We start from the raw sequence: 8,765 nt of genomic DNA, 5'->3' as shown, positions 1-8,765 counted from the left end.
ACACACACACACACACACACACACACACACACACGGAGAAAGTGACAGAAACACACGTGCTGCACTTCCTCCTCCTCACAAGGAATACAGTGGCGGCTGTTTTTCATCTTAATGAATTTCTGAACTTGTTCGTTCCCTCTCCGCTCGCCGCTGCCTCTATAGTGAAAGATGGAAACCGAAGGCGCCGGCTGCCAAATCAATTGATGTGTCAGGAGGGAGAGAGGACAAAATGGAGTGATAAAAAGAAAAACATTCCCTCCCTCACACCCTCTCACACACATTCACACAGGCAGCAGGAAAAGACAGAGAGGGGGGATCTGGTTTCCAAACTTGACTTCCACAGAAGTCATCTCTGGTGCATTCACTATTCTTCACTCAACCGTCCAGAGCAGCTCTGCCTCTCCGGGTGGCTTTGTATTAAAAACTGTTGGAGTGCACCATTTTTCTTCTTAGCCCATTTAATTAACGGACAATATATATATATATATATATATAGATACACACAAAAAACTGAATTTATATGTATTTTTAACGAGTTCTTCAGGGTTAAAAATCACCCCCACATTTTCCTTTCAGCATCTTTCTGCAATAAAGGATAAATTATTTAAAATAACACGACCTTTTATCTCACACCCTTTGAAGGCAGCAAATTAAAAATGTAAATTAGGAGCTAATTAATATGCAAATGTATTCATTCGCTGTTAACAATTAGCAATTAAAGCTGCAGTGTCTAGAAAGAGCACAGACAAAATTAGTAACTTCATTTATCATTTAAAAAAACAGAGATCTAAAAACGTACATAAAATTATAATTGACTTCCACAATATTTCCAACTGTCACTGCCTTTGTTCGTCTGCTGTAGTTTTGAAATACATGATAGCGCGCGTTTAGCGACTTAATTAATGCCACTTTGTGTAAAATATACTGCCCCCTTAAATGGCTGATGTCAAAAATACTGTACACATTCAAGACTAAGTGGCAAGTGCTTGGGTTGGAGGTGTGTGTGTGTGTGTGTGTGTGTGTGAACAGCATGTCGTAACGCCTCAGTGCTTCAGCAGTCTGATCTGTGCATTTGGGTGTTTTGTTCATTTAACTCTCAGTTGAATTTCAAATTCAGTTCTGCAAGTTTCACACTATGTGATGATATCAGTTTGGTTGCTTCAGTCTTTTGAATGATGAACGAAAGAAGAAAAAAAAAAAGAAACGTGAGGGTGACAATAACAATTCTAATCATGTTACAGACTACTGATGAGAAATATGTTGTAAAACGATCACTGAAATATCCAGTCTGTCTCTCTTTAATAAAAAAAAAAAAGTGCATTGTTTGTGAATCCCAGCCGTACATTCTAAAATAGGACACCACTTCAGCCGGCATCACTGCAATGTTCACCAAAAACAGTCGGCTCACTGTTCCTGGGAGTTGGGTATCACTGACGTCTGTTCTTTGGCACAAACGTCTGATTTATTTAACCTTTGTTTAGCCTTTAAAGGTAAAACAAATTAAAGCAAGACTCAAAACAGAAATCTAAGGACTATTAAACAGCCTGTCAATTTTAAAAGAGATTCTGGCAATTAACAAAAAGATATAGCTTAAGTTTATTTTAAGATATATAACATTACAACATATAAACAAGCTCAGTCCGGCAAATGAGTACAAGTTAGATATGCATGTACAGATGCACATGCAGGTTCAGGTGCATACACACGGCCGGTCGCATTAGAAAGGAAGGTAAATTAAGCCTCATTTATTAAATCTCAAGCATACGTACATATCATGTGACACACATTTCACATGTGAAAATTTCACACTGCATCAGGAGTCATTGTGCAATAAGATGTTTCACAGACGTTTGGTTAGTGGCAAGTACAAATGTGTTTTTATGCTAGAAAGATTTGGGCTTAAAATCTTTTTTTTTTATTTTTAACAATTCTTTTTTCTTTTCTTTTTTTCCCCTTTGACATCCCACCTTCCCGTTTATGGCAGGAACAGCAGATTGATTTGAAAATGGAAACAGTTTGCACTTCCCATCAATGATGAAGGATCTTTGCTGGAGTGTTCTTTCAAAGTCTCATTACCAGCACAAAGTGATCAGGAGGCATTTTGTTCACAGATAAAAACAAGTTTCTGTCTTTAACAAACACATTCTTTGTCAGTTTGGTAGAATTATAAGATTGAATCCTCTTAATGCAACCTGCTTCTACACTTTTACACTTCCCTTCTCTTTCTGAGGTTATCATCTGGTCTTCAGCGGTGGAAGGAGCCGGACTGATGTTTTTCTCCTCAATTGTTGCTCGTTTGACGTACATGCATTTTAAAAGCATCAGTTGGAAATTGTACCAGCTCCTCTCACATGTACAAGAAACCTCACGACTTTCTGAGGAAAACAGATGATGCTCCATGCTTTTCTTATTTTTCACAAATGCAATGAAAAGACTAAAGATCTGCTTAAAATTGGGTCACTTTAGTAGGAATTTGACATCTGAGCTACATGGCCTCCTTAGTGGCTGCACACATCTTTTCAAATGTGTGTATATTTTCCGAATGTACCCTCATCCACAGCACCACCACTGGAATCCCACCCTCTTTTGCTGTATTGGGATAGAAGCACGCAGATATCTCAGACGAGAATAGCTGGGAAAAAAACAAACAAATAAAAAAAAGTAAAGGCAGAGTAAAGAGGGGTAATACACTACATCCTAAAATTAGCAGATCATTTCCAAGTGCAGCAGCTGACAGACGTGGCGATTAGATTGATTGTTTTAAAAATGTGGTCATTTTGTTGACAGAGCCTTTCCCCAGTGAGTCTAAGCCTGTAATATTATCCTACTTACAAAAGCACTCATATTACCTGTGCAGCTACCCAACCATGCAAATTCAATTCACCCTAATAGGGCACTACCAATAGTGCATCACACATGCCATTCAGTTTAACTGCAACTGCTCCCAATTCAATTAGACACAGAGCATGTAAAATAGACTCTTTTACACATAGACGAGGTTTTATCCGTTTTCAGTTATGCATGCTGTTTCCCAAACGACATTAAAGCAAAAATCGTGTAAAACTACACCAGAAAAGGCTGTGGAGTCAGTGTGTTTTAAATAAAGCATGTGAGTGTGTGTCTGTGCGTGAATGACAGACTGGAGTGTGTTTGCAGCGAGTCCCGTGGTGATCCTCGTCCCGACCTACACTCCTCACTTTTCTTCTCTCCATGATTGCCACGGCTGCTGTTCTGCGCCATTTCAAATGCACCACTAAGTGCCCCGTTATCGGCTTCTTGGCCTGTAATGAGAGGAGCGACATATGTCCGGTCCCCCTGCTGTTTCCTGATAAGCCCGTGCATTCAGACGCATGCGGGAACACTCCTCCACCTCCTCCCTCCACCTCTCTCTGCTTTTATTTTGCATGCAAAACCTGCTAACAACCACCAAGGAAAATAGTGTGGCACTTACTTAGTGACATTTACCTCGCCGCCGACTATTCCACACACGGGGGTGGGGGGGCAATAACAATCAGCATGCATTTAATTTAAAAAGAAAAAAAAAACCTTCCCTTTAAAATTACACAGGCAGGGAGAGATATAGCTTTCTCTGTGTGTGTGTGTGTGTGTGTGTGTGTGGAAGGAGCTATAACAGTTGTGCCGGCAGACTTCCGCAGTGCAACATTAATGCTAATCAAAAGAGCTGAGAAAGCAGCGGTGGTCTGTAAAAACAGATTTTCTCTTGTCTTTTCATTTCTGGAGGGATTCTCTCTTTTCTCCCCCATCCTCCTCCCCTCCCCTCCTCTTCCTCGGAGGGATTTATCCTGGGAAAATAACATTTCTGGGAATCGAATCTGACCCTGAATTTAAGTGAGGCACATTGTCATGTCATTTTTTTTTTCTTAGCTGTGGGATAAATAATGAAAGTTAAGTTGTGGTAATTGATTTCTCTTCAGTCCACTCAACTGAATAATCTGCAAGGGAAACAACCACTAAGCTATTCATTAGAAGATTTGCCAACATGCAACTAATTCCAAGCTTACTCTCCAAACATCATGGAAAGAATACAAACTCATAGTTAAAGCTCGCTTAATCTAGAATCCTTTTGTGTTTGGAGGGTGGAAAATACTTCACTTAAAGCCTGGACGTAGTTTGAAAAAATGTTTTTTGTTGTTGTTGAAATAAGGCAGTAATAAAGTTTGCATGTTAGAGACGAAGAAATCTTGTGTCAGTCTGTCAGTTTAACTCACACTGATTCAGACTGTGGAAGAGTATTATTTTTAATAAATGAGTAAAGACGTAGATTACATTATAATATGAGCAGTGACAGAGTAAGAAGAAAAAAATAGATTCCTATGAAAACTGTATTTAGACTGATTCTATGAATAGAAGTTCCTGAGGAGCATGAGGTTTGACTTTACTTTGTCCCAATGGCATTTATCTAAATAACAAATATTGTAGTAGTTTGATTCCCATCATTGTATTGAATTATAGTTGATTTATTCTGTTATTATAATACTCCTTAGATTTAAGTGTGTGCAACTTGTGGCTTGATAAACTCCAGGAATATTTGAATGTTTTACTGGAGTAGTTTTGTGTATAAGTGGGAACATAAAATGGAAAATGTCTGCCACGAATTTGGGAATGGTGGGTTTTGTAACAGACTTGAATATGACTATGCTCACTGGAAAGATCTTTAAATGGGATATTTAAATCGCTAGATCAGCAAAGTGAAATCATTATTTAGTCTTACGGTGTCATACTTGTGATACTCAATGAAAAGTGTTTATCAAAGATGGTCTTATGATTCCTGGAAGGAGTCCAAATTTGCAGCACATAAATGTTCATTAAAAAAAAAGAAAAAAACAAAAACAAAAAACAACTGCAGTGCAAAGTCTTGGAGACAGAACTGAACCAAAAGTCAAACAGCTCAACTCCAGCACCATTAGCTAAATAAACAGGCAAGCTCAATGCCTTTCCTGAGGAAGAAAGGCTGTTTGGTGTGTGCTATGTGAGTTGGAAGAAGTCAGTTTTATATGTGGCTGCTCTATTTATGAACATTTAAGAACGATGCTTTTGACTAAATGTCTGTCATCTTGGATCATTTCTGTTGGCTGGCAATTGCTCTTGATAGTTATTTGCTTTTTTGACAACTGCATTTCTAGTGTCTTAGTATGTTGCATATTAACTTCATGTGTCCTGGGCTGTATGTGCATGGTCCAATAAAAAGCAACCACAGTCATCGATGAAAGACGTGTGCTATTGTGCCAGTCCATGTGTAAATCTACATATGCATAGGTTTATGTCTGTGCATCTGTATATTTATGAACACGTACTCTATATATTCATTTTTTTAATTCTCTATTTATTTAAGCAGGTATTTATCCTGAGGTCAACATTTCTTTCTCTCAAGAGAGATACAACATGTCCAACATCAGCATGGCCAAAAGCAGAAAATCACAGCTGACACACTTTACAATGACAACACTGCACTTGAATCTATAATCAAAAATTCTCACAATAAATGAGAGACTTTAATTTAATAAATTACAGTTCCTGTGTATTTAAAGATTTTTTTTCCATGTTAAACATCATGTGACCTGACTGTATCTAGAATACACATGGCATATTTATATGGGTGTGTTTCTGTGTGTCTGTACATGTGTGTATATAAATAGCTAATTTGCATGATTGTTCCTATTTTGTAACCGTGTGAGCACCTGGATATGTACCACCAGTATTATTAGCTCCTAATATTTTTTAGTGCTCGTTCTCGTGCTCTAAATCAGTGCAGTTAAGCCCTTTCTTCATGCCAAAACAGTCATGTAGAGAAGGAGCTTGATCATCTCAATTACCTTTATAATCACAGAGTGAGCCAATGAGGAGGAGAAACAGAGCAGATCACAGTTTGCACAGTGAAATCAGAGAGTTTAAGCATGACGGCCTTAACCCCCACTGGCTCCAACCTATTATTGTTTACCACTCCTATGAAGATGTCACCAACAGCAATACTGTTTTATCCACTTACAACATTTCAAAGGAGTGCAAAGGGCCCCAAGGGTGCAATAAAAAAAAGGCTTTAAATAGTCTTCAACGCTGGTCTCCAGGGGAATCGCCCCTCGCCTTAAAAGACCTAATTTAATAAATTTGCTCTTTAGGCGTTCGTCTTTTCGATTTGCATCGTCTTATTATGGATTCATTCACATGCAGCCCTTTTGGTCTAAATATTGCCCCTCTTAGCTAATGCTTAACCATACATATTTTACTCTTTCAGGAAGACCACCTACATTCGTTTCCAATGCAACTGGGTTCATTAGCACCTCGGAGATAATACGGCGGCTGTATGCTTAATGTAAGCACTGCTAAGTCTCTAATTTTCCACAAATAATTCCCCTTGATCTCAAGTGAAATTTATGCGGGGGCTTTAACATGGCTGGTCCAAGTAAAGTAAGTGTGTACATAAAATGAATTATAAATGGCAGACTGTGTATTTCAAGTGTGGCTAAGAGAGAATGTGAGAGTTTTTTTTTTTTTTTTTGGATGGAGAGAGTACGTGTGTGTGTGTGCAACATTACGAATGAGGATATTTTTAATGCCTGCTGAAGAGCGTGTGCCCAAATGTAACTGTGATACACTGCATGTGAACAAAAATATGGGATAGAAGAAATGGGGGAAATATGATGGCACATTCTGAGAGCAATACATCTGAAAATGCAGATGTGTTTTTCATTATTTTCAATTTATTAAATTTAAACAGAGTATAAGCAATAACGGCAATTAGAAAGTTTAGTTTTCTAGAGGTGCATTCAGGCAAATTTTAAAGCAATTACATGTAAAGTCAACAGAAAGAGTGGAAAGGATCGGATGCAAATGCACCTGGGACGGTGAAAATGGATGCAAGGACAAGAAAGACAATGTTAAGCCCTTTATCCTGCAATCATGTTACAGAAGTATAAGCTGAAATAGCTTGTTTTCATAATTAGTCCAGTAAACATTTGATCCTGTTCTAAACACTGCCACTAGAAGAAAAGTCACCTATTTCAATCATTTATTCAACAAAAATATAAATCGATGTCATTCTAAGTAAGTATACCCTTGGCCTCACATGTTAGTATTGTTTCTTTTACCAGAAACAACTCCTGAACTTTTTTTTTGTTTTGTTTTGTTTTGTTTTGTTTTTATTCCTGTCCAGCAGGATTTTTCACTACTTGTCTGTGAATTTTTTCTCATGTTCCAAGATTTTTCTAAGGGTTATCTTGGATGTACTGCCTGTCCTACCAAAGACAGTCACTTGCTGAATTAAATGCTGTGGCAAAAAGTTAGATACCCAAAGTGCCATTGCAGTAATTGAGGACGCTTAATGTCACTATTTAAAAAATGACAAAAATGCCCTGCCTTGTCCCAGAACAAGATGTTTTAGAAATGAGCTTGAAACACTTCACACATCATAAAAACACATCATAAAACCCAGGAAATGTGCTTGTGGAAAATGAAAGAGGAAAAAAAGAAAAGAAAAGAGAGAGATAATTAGAAAGAAAAAGAAATTGATAATCACCATTCCTTCATACTGTTAGAATTAATATCTGCTAAATAATAACTGCCTGTTCCTCAATATTAACCTAAACTAACTGTTGTACACTTCACATGTTTATGTTGTTTACAGAACAGATTTAATTATTTGGAACTGTACTAACTTCAGCTGTGCCTTGCAGTTAACCTGCTCTTAGCCTCTTGTTTGGAATGAAGATGCTGTTAGTGCTCGGCCACAACAAGCCTGATAGAGACTGATTGAACCAAATCATTTGAATTATGCAAGGGACATTAGTGTGTGTAGATACATACTGAGCCAAATTGGGCCTGCATACGTATGTGTTCATGCTCCAAAGTCAATGTTTCTATGCATCTGTGTGCTTGTACTGTTACAACAGTGCCTTTGCTGTAATAAAATCTTAAGTTTGCAGTCAACTCCAACACGAGATGTTTGCTTGAATTGCACTCGGTTATAGTGTTGGTATTGATCCTTCCTGGAGTCCTGTAATATCATTGGATGATATCATTGGGTGATATTACAGTTGTTTTATGAACACAGTTGCTGAGGTTGCATAGAAGGAAAAAGAAAAAGTATTTTAAAGCAATATTTCACTTTGCAGGCTTTATTTCTGTCGGCGGTCAGACATTTAGCATATTTCAAGTTAGGCTCCTTTTAAAAGGGGGTTCAGGTTTAAGGACAAAGTCGTGTCCAGTAGAATCAAATTGTTGGAAGATACAAATGAACTGGGAACTTACACATGAATAAACTGTAGGTCTTTTCTCCCGCGGTGGTATTTTGCAGATTTACAGTCAGATCTGTATGACCAATAACATTTCACTCATTAAAGTAGCCTGACAAAAGCAGACTGATTTTATTTGTTGTTTTGTTCTTGTCGTGTGCTGTATTGTTGCATCTTAGTCGGAACCTCTTAGCAACTCCCCATCAAGGGATCAAGGGGGCACAAATTGGAGCAATTTGGAGTCCTGAAGGGTAAATTTACAACATTTTATTTGAAGCTAAATTTTTTAGCATAAGAATTAAGTGTTTCCAGACCAAGCTGAGAACATTTATCTGTTGAAGAAGATCATGTGATATTGTAAACCGCTGAAGAACAGCTTCTAATGTGACCATTTAGTCCATTTCTTTTGTCAGTGCTGCTCCAAACAGACACATTTGGAAATATGAGTCTTTGTGAGACAGAACCAAGATATGCTTTCCAATGAAAGAAGACCAGAAAACTGGGGTGGAAGCGAGC

At 37.9% G+C, this 8,765-nt stretch overlaps 1 protein-coding gene across 1 annotated transcript in view; it reads right to left on the bottom strand.

Moving 5' to 3' along the window:
• LOC103361043 (protein phosphatase 1 regulatory subunit 37) overlaps positions 1-8,765 on the bottom strand; it is a 66,085-nt gene that overhangs the window by 54,170 nt on the left and 3,150 nt on the right. The window lies entirely within an intron of this gene.

The sequence above is a fragment of the Stegastes partitus genome, unplaced genomic scaffold, assembly GCF_000690725.1.
Source record: "Stegastes partitus isolate 25-593 unplaced genomic scaffold, Stegastes_partitus-1.0.2 Scaffold483, whole genome shotgun sequence".
Classification (NCBI taxonomy): domain Eukaryota; kingdom Metazoa; phylum Chordata; class Actinopteri; family Pomacentridae; genus Stegastes; species Stegastes partitus.
This window is presented reverse-complemented; position numbering and strand designations above follow the sequence as displayed.